We start from the raw sequence: 8,362 nt of genomic DNA on the forward strand, positions 1-8,362 counted from the left end.
CATCCCATGCAGAAATGCATTTTTGACATCAAGTTGTCGAAGATCCCAATCATAATGAGCAAAAAGAGCCAGTACCAATCTCACAGTGGTTGGTTTGACAACAGGACTGAAGGTCTCTCCATAGTCAAGACCTGGTTCTTAACTAAATCCCTTTGCTACAAACTTGGCTTTATGCCGTGCAACTGAGCCATCGAAATTTTTTTTCAACTTGAACACTCATTTACACCTTACGAGATTCTTATCCGGTGGCATAGGAACTAATGTCCAATTGCCTTGGTGATGTAATGCTGCAACCTCGTCCTTCATAGCTTGTAACCAAACTGGAACCTGTAGAGCTTTCTTCTAAGACAACGGTTCAGTCATAGAGAGATCAAAGGTAAAAGATTGATGGAGGGCAGCACTAAGAGTTTTCTTCTTGACAATACCACTTTTACTACGCGTTTGCATTGGATGAATGTTGAATGGTGGAATGTCGAGCACCACTTATAATGAATCTGGTTAGAATGTAGAAGTAATAACTTGATGCTCAGATTCATGAACATGAGCCACAGAGACTGAAGAAGAATGCGATGTGCCAGTAATGGATGGTGACGGGGAAATGATATTAGGGTTTGGGAATGGTGACACTGATGAAGAAGTAGATGGTGCAGGGCGAGGGTTGATATCAGATGATGGGATAAGTGACAGTGAAGAATATGAAGTAACTACATTATTTGAAGTGACCACAAGTAGGGAAATAAGATATTGTTGGTTCTCTAACGTGATACTATGTAACTGAGAATTAGTGAGTAAAGTTGGATAGGGAAACTCAGTTTCATCAAAGATAACATGCCTGGAAATATACATCATTTTCTTAGACACTTCATAACAAAGATATCCTTTGTATTTAGTGGCATAACCCAGAAAAATACACTTAGTTGTCTTTGGTTGTAGTTTGGTAGAGTTGTAAGGGCGGATGAGAGGAAATCATATGCACCTGAAAACCCTAAGATGAGATATAACAGGTACTTGACCAAATAGCAGTTCATAAGGTGACTTATTGGATAGGATTGGAGAAGGCATTCTGTTGATAAGATATACAGTTGTTTGGCAAACATGAAACCAGAAAGGAGATGGGAGTTTAGCTGTTTGTAATAGGGTAATGGCTGTCTCAATAATAGGCCAATGCTTTCTCTCAGCAAGGCCATTCTGTTGTGGTGTATGTGGGCATGATTTATGGTGTTCAATACCATTGCTTACCAAGAATGATTGAAATGCTTTACTAATATACTCCCCCCCCCCCATCACTTTGTAAAACCTTAAGAGATGTAGAAAATTGAGTTGAAACATATGAATGAAAAGCCTTGAAAGTAGTAAACAGATCCGATTTATTAATCAAAGGGAAAATCCAACAGTGTCGTGTACATTAATCTATGAAGGTTACATAATACCTATAACCTTTAATAGAAACACAAGGTGCAGGTCCCCAAAGGTCACTATGAATACAGGTAAAAGGTTGTACGGACTTATGAAGACTAGGTGGAAATGGCAGTTTGTAAAACTTTCCTTCCAAGCAGGTGTGACACATTACAGGTATAGAACTCTTAGGAGATGACACATTAGCCTTATTTAACATCAGAGACACAATGCTATTTGTTGGATGACCTAGTTTATTATGCCAAAGAGTGGAGGTAACAAGCTGACCAAGAAATGCAGTGGTTTTGTGATTGTTGGTTGCAGACGCAAGGGAAAGTATAGGATAGAGACCATTACTGCACATTCATTTGTAGAGAATCCTCCCTGTGGCCTTGTCCTAAATCCAAAAACAAAATGCATCGAAAATAAGCCAGCAATTATTATCCAAGCAAATTCTATGCACTGACAATAAATTTTGTGTCAGTTTGGGGACATAAAGCACAAAATTTAGTTTGATTGGATGTATAGTAGGCTTAAGTATAGTACTGCCTATATGAGGCACTTCCAAACCTTCACCATTAGCAGTTTGAATAACTTCATTTGTGGGATAAGGAGAAGCCAATGAAAGGTTGTTCAAATCAGCAGTCATGTGATTAGCTCCTGAATCAGTAAGCCAAACTTGAGAGGACGACAAAGCTGTAGATGAACTTAGCTGAGACATCACAGTATGTAAAGCCTGTGGATGATATGATTGTGGATGTGAAGCTGCCATATGTGAGCGTGGAGAATAAGACTACATTTAGGAACCTTGCATCTGAGATTGATGAGCATAATTATGGTAACCAACAAAGTTAGGGCCCTTTTCATTGTAGAAGCAATACCAAGTATTGTGATTATGTCTGCCACAGATGGTACAGTTGGATTTCTCAGGGGGTTTGGAGTGACAAAACGCTGCAGTATGGCCTTCAGAGTTACACAATTGACATGGAGGTATTGGAGGAGCACTGGGAGCCCTATAGTATTATGCAGGAGAGTGGCCAAGTACACCTGGAGTAGGTGTGGGAAACACATGAGTTTGAGGTGAAAACATCTGTTTGGGAACAAATGCCCTCGAGTTATTATAATATTTTCCTTTACCTCTATTTTTATTGCCATTGTAAGATCTGAAACCTTCATTAACAAACTTGGATTAGCTATATCCCTGAGAACCATTTGACTGATTAGACTGATTTGTAGCTAACATTGCAATCATTAATGGTGCAATTGCAGAATTTTCAACAATGATCTTTTCAGCAAGCAACTGAGATCGGAATTACTTGAGGGTAATGACACTTTCACGACCTCTAATCACTATTCGAAATGTATTGTATTCTGGGGGTAACCCATTTAAGGCAAGAATAACAATGTCCTCATCAAGAAAGTAAACCCCAGCAACAGATAAGTAGTCTCGAGCTTCTTTAATTTCATGTAAATACTGAGAAATAGAATCTGCACCCTTCTTAATATTCTGAAGATTTGATTTCATTTGAAAGATACTAGTTTTGGAAATAGTTGAGAATTGTTCTTTTAACCGAATCCTTAAATCTCTCGAACTAGTACTTCCGATTACATAAGATAACGCAACAGGTGAAAGAGTAGCAGTGATTAATTGCATAATAGCCCTATCATGCATTCTCCATATGATAAACTTATCAGATTCAGTAATTGGGGATGAAGTAGAAGAATCAATACCAGAATCACCTCAAGCGGATGAACGTTGAGGCGGTCGAGGCGTCGAACCATCAACAAATCCAAGAATGCCATTGCTTTCCAGAAGGAGCTGTATCTGAAAATGCCAATTCAGATAATTGGAATCACCAAGTTTGACAGTGATCGACGTTGAAATCGTCGAGACAAGAGCGACGATCGAAGATTGGAGGAGTTGGAGTTGCGATGCAGTCACCATATTTCACCAAGATCAGAACTCACATAGGCAATAGAAAACCCTAAAACTCACCGAGAATGAATCGTTCCAAGAAATTGAAGACGAAATTCAAGAAATTTCAGGGGAAATCGAAGATTTGCAGAAGATCGCAGAGGAAGATGAAGATGACAGTAGTGGAAGCAATACAAGGATCGAAGAAGCTTGGTTAAGCGATCATGGCGATTGATACCATGTTAACTACTAAGAATCAAGAGCTTAGAGAGAGAATCTTGGAGAAGAAGAAGGAGAGAGAAACTAACTTCTTTGATATCTTTTCTTAATGATCAAGTAATACAAGCTTAGGCTATTTATACATGCATGCATGAATAGTAACTAATTATTTTGAGACAAATTTCATGGATTTTGGTGCAAAAAATGAGTGAGAAATGAAGGTTTAAATATTTTATAAAAACCGACGATCGCAGCGATGCTGGCGACGGTCTCTGGTGAACCAAGGAAGACGAAGGGGAATATTCTATCAAGTTTGACAGAATATTCTAACAGTGTCAGGTAACGCCATTAACTTCTATTAACGTTTTAACGAAATATTCCTAACGGCCGTTAGGCTTAGTTAGGGTTTGGCTGCACATGAGGGCGCGTCAAGCCGTGCCTTTGCCGACGCGTGGGTGATCGAAATTTTTTTCTAAAAATATAGGGATGCTCCTGAGGTTGTGTAGATCATGGTGGTATATTCAAACACCCCATTTGAGCATTGTATGAGAAGTTATTAGCTAGTTTCGTTTATGTGCTTTAAATTAACGTTTTTATAGTTGTTTCGCATATAGGTGAGACCTATCCTGACGACGAGCGTAGTCAATCGAGGCTCGTGGGCTACAAACCTTCGACATATTAGTGAGTAGGCTTTTGGTTTTCAGTATAGATCTATATACTTGATTTTTCCCAGAAAATCATTTTAAATAAAAGTATGTTTTGAAGTACCATGCCAAGTATTCCTATATTTTATACATGCATTAGTAGTTGCATATATTTATGGTTGACGCTGTGGACGCTCAGGTAAGTACCAAGTGAGTTATCGAATGTTTATGTAAATTGAGGATTATGTGAGATGTTCAGAGAGCTCATTAACCTGTACCCCGGTGTTAGTGCTCTGCCAGAGTTGAGGGCCTAGCCTTCACGTGATCGTTCACCTCTCGCACCATACACGCTCACCTTGGATCCAAGGCAGGTGCCAGCCTACCATACAGACCACTTTAGGTGGTTCCGACTTGTAGGTGACTTGCGATACTTCGCACAGCCTTCACGTGATTGTAGCACTAGAGTGTATTTATTACACCCATCTTGTCGTACAGACCACTTTAGGTGGTTCCGACTCGTGTGCAAGCATATTGTTGATGAGATATATATATATATATATATATATATATATATTGTTAAGCTCTAGATTCCGCCGTACAAGTCAAGTTAGATGACTCCGGCTGATTTAGCATTTTTATTGTGATTTAGCACCTAGATTACATGCTTTATATTGAGACATTTGGCATGGCATAATATTGATGCATTCTGCTTTCGAGCCTGATTTGATATATGTTTATGTATTCTATTTTCTGGGAAAAGGTTACAGGTTTTACAGCGAGGGGTTAGAACTTTTGAGAAATGAAATGATTTTGAAAAGCTTTGTTTTTGCCCACTCACACTTTCTGTTTTACGCCTCCAGGTTCTAGGTAGGAATTCTCGTTGCTGGCTTGCGAGGGCTCAAGGCAGTTCTGACAGACTACCAATGTAGGATTATCTTTGAGTGTTATTTAATTAGTACTTCTGCCTGGATTGAAATTTGGCTACTTATACTCTGATTGTGTATTCCACACTTATTTTCTCGCTAGTACTTTGGTAGTTGGTTTTTATCTACTCATATTTCTTTTTATCTTTATCCCTTCCACGCTATGCACACGGTTACGTCACTGTCATGTGACGCCCAACATGCCTTGATTTCAGTCAGGATGTGTCACTTTAGCCGTTAGATTTAAATTTGGACCATTATATCTTCTTTTTTACCATTGGATTTGATCATATTAGATTTTAACCGTAGGATTCAATGAATTTATAAATATAAAACTAAAAAGTTATACGCATATATGGTGAGCCAATCCCCACTAACTAGGAGAATCCTGGTCTAAATTTGCCCTAAAAATGAGTTTTGTGTTAAAACTAATATTTGCCCCAAGGGTTGGAACAAGTTGAAGTAAGTTTAGAATCTGGCGAGAGATATAGGGAGAGGGAGAGGAAGAGGAGAGAAGTGGAGTTTTTTTATTTAATTTTAAATAGAGTTGCCATGTTTAAATAGTTGTGAGATTCACTTAAAAAATAGTAAATTTTGGGTTCATGTAATTATTCAATTACCCATAATTTTTATTTCTATTCAGTTTTGATTAGAAGGTTAGAATGGTAATTTCCTGAAGTTTTGATTGACAACCAGGATTCTATGGTAATTTCCTAGAGTTTTGATCGACAACCAGGGTTCTATTAATATGTAGTTTAGATTATAGACACTAGCAGATGCCCTCGCACATTGTGCGTGAACAATTTCATTTAATTTTTTTATATTATAAAGTGTGATTAGGTTTTAAATTTACAAAAGAAAAAAAAAACAGTTATGAAAATTGGGACAAAGATAAGCAAGTTTCTTCTAATGTGGGCATATCTTTTTTTCATTTGTAAACAGGGCATGCTACATCGACCTAACTGTGAGGTGGCTGCAAAAAATAGCAAAAATTATGTTTATGTAATTACTAAATTGCCCATATTTTTTATTTTTGTTTAGTTTTGGTGAGGGGGTTAAAATGGCATTTTCATGAAGTTTTGATTGACAACTAGGTTTCTATTAATAGGTAGTTTAGATATGTACAAAATCAAACATCTAAGATTGAAAATAAGCATACCAATCAACAATGTGTACAACATTAAACGTAATAAAGCTAAATATAAATATACCATTCAACTATGTGTACAACAACAAAGGCACCCAACGATAGTATACACATAATATGTTTTACCAAATAATACTTTGTCAAAGACGAAGACAAGTTACAAAAAAAAAAAAAAAAAAAAAAAAAAAAAAAAAAAAGAATAATAATTTGACCAAAAAAAGTTGACCGAAGAAAATTCTATTAAGTGAATAGATTTTATTGTTCTGTTGAATACATGGATAATTTTATGTAGCGTGTAAATCTTCATTCACCAAGTAAAGATATGCACCAGCTTCTTGATGCTCTATAAAAAGAAAGCATTTCTTTCATTAAGAACTCATCTCAACTCAACATTTTCTCCCTTAGCTTGTAACTGATTTCTTTGATCTTGGTTTTTCAGTTTTGAGCTATGGATGCAGTGGCTACTCAAACAACCATGGAGACCACAAAGGTAACAAGCATCAAATCGCTTGCTGAATCCCATGCTTTCAGCTCTCTTCCTTCTGCATATATGTTCAATGGAGACCCCCATAATGAAGCAGATCCTAACGATCCTGAACTCACAATTCCTGTAGTTGATGATATGTCTCTTCTCACATCGGGTTCTCTTGATTAACGGTCCAAAATCATCCATGACCTCGTCAAAATTTGCCAAGAATGGGGATGCTTCATTGTAAGCATAAAACCATAAATTAATTATTATTTCAGGAGTTATGCTATTAGATGCACATAAAACTGACATACTTGCTAATGAAATCACACACTTACTGAGAGAGTGTACCCAACATTTTTGTTTATTTTTGGTACAATGAAATATTAACACTAAGGCGTAGATTGTGGGCTAAGCCACACAACAGTTCGTCCATGATAATTTGAAATCTAACTTGTCATCTACGTGAGTTGAGCGAAAGACTTCTCACTTAAGAGAAATAAAACACCACGAGACCTTAATGTTAAGTGGCACCCTAAGTTAACCCTAAAGCATTATTGTTACTTCGGTATATGAAGCATTATTGTTATTTACTTGTATGTCCGTAGGTACGCAGTAATTAGTTTTCTATACATAAAACTAATACTTAACTAATCATCATGGTTTGCTGGCCATTAACCACGAAGTGCCACCGACCTTAATGAAGGCGATGATCGATGCATGCCATGGATTTTTCACTCTCCCAGACGAAGAAAGGGAGGAGTTCAAATCTAGTAACGATTTGCTAGAGATGTTCAATTGCGGGACAAGTTATAATCATGACTTGGATAAATTCCTTATGTGGAGGGATTTTTTAAAGGCCAGAGTACATCCTGAGTTTTATGCCCTAAGCAAACCGGCTCGCTTCAGTGAGGTCTCATTGAAGTTTAGCCTGAAAACAAGACAAGTAGAATTGGAGATAGCAAGAGCAATCGCAGAAAGCTTGGGATTGGATCATACATCATGCCATGAACACGGATCGTGGATTTGAAATCCTCGCCGCAAACTATTATCCGCCTTGCCCGCAGCCAGAAAGCGCAATCGGCCTTCCCCGTCATACTGATTCTGGCCTGTTCACTCTGCTAATCCAGAACGAGATGAATGGCCTCGAGGTCGAATACAACGGAAAGTGGGTCACTATTGATGTCCCTCCCAACCGGTTCTTTGTTAACCTTGCAGACCAAATGCACATTCTAACTAACGGCAAGTACAAGAGCGTGATCCATCGGGCCACCTAGAACAACAAAGCTACAAGGATCTCTGTTGTCTTTTCGCATGGACCATCTGCGGACACAGTTATAGCACCGGCGCCGGAGTTGCTGGAAAAACACGGCCAAGCTCCCAAATACATTGGAACGAACTATATAGAATACATGAAAATTCAACTGAGCTGCAAGAGCTACCAGAAGTCAACCTTAGATCACATACGATATGAGCATGCAGGCTGATTAGTTGAAAAGCTTTTATGGAGAAGAACTAAAAACTAAAAACTTTCGTTTTCGTTTTAGTTTTATGGGAGAAGAACTAAAAACTAAAAACTGACAACATGAACTATTAAGATGCAACTTTCGTTTTCGTTTAATACGTAAAATAAAACTAAAAACTAAAAAA

The 8,362-nt window shown here is 37.8% G+C and overlaps 1 pseudogene; it reads left to right on the top strand.

Moving 5' to 3' along the window:
* The first annotated feature begins 6,418 nt into the window (after positions 1-6,418).
* On the top strand, positions 6,419-8,199 carry LOC108866791 (annotated as a pseudogene).
* The last annotated feature ends 163 nt before the right edge of the window (positions 8,200-8,362 follow it).

The sequence above is a fragment of a genome, unplaced genomic scaffold, assembly GCF_019419815.1.
Source record: "Pyrus x bretschneideri cultivar Hongxiangsu unplaced genomic scaffold, Pyrus_bretschneideri_v1 Contig61, whole genome shotgun sequence".
Lineage (NCBI taxonomy): Eukaryota > Viridiplantae > Streptophyta > Magnoliopsida > Rosales > Rosaceae > Pyrus > Pyrus x bretschneideri.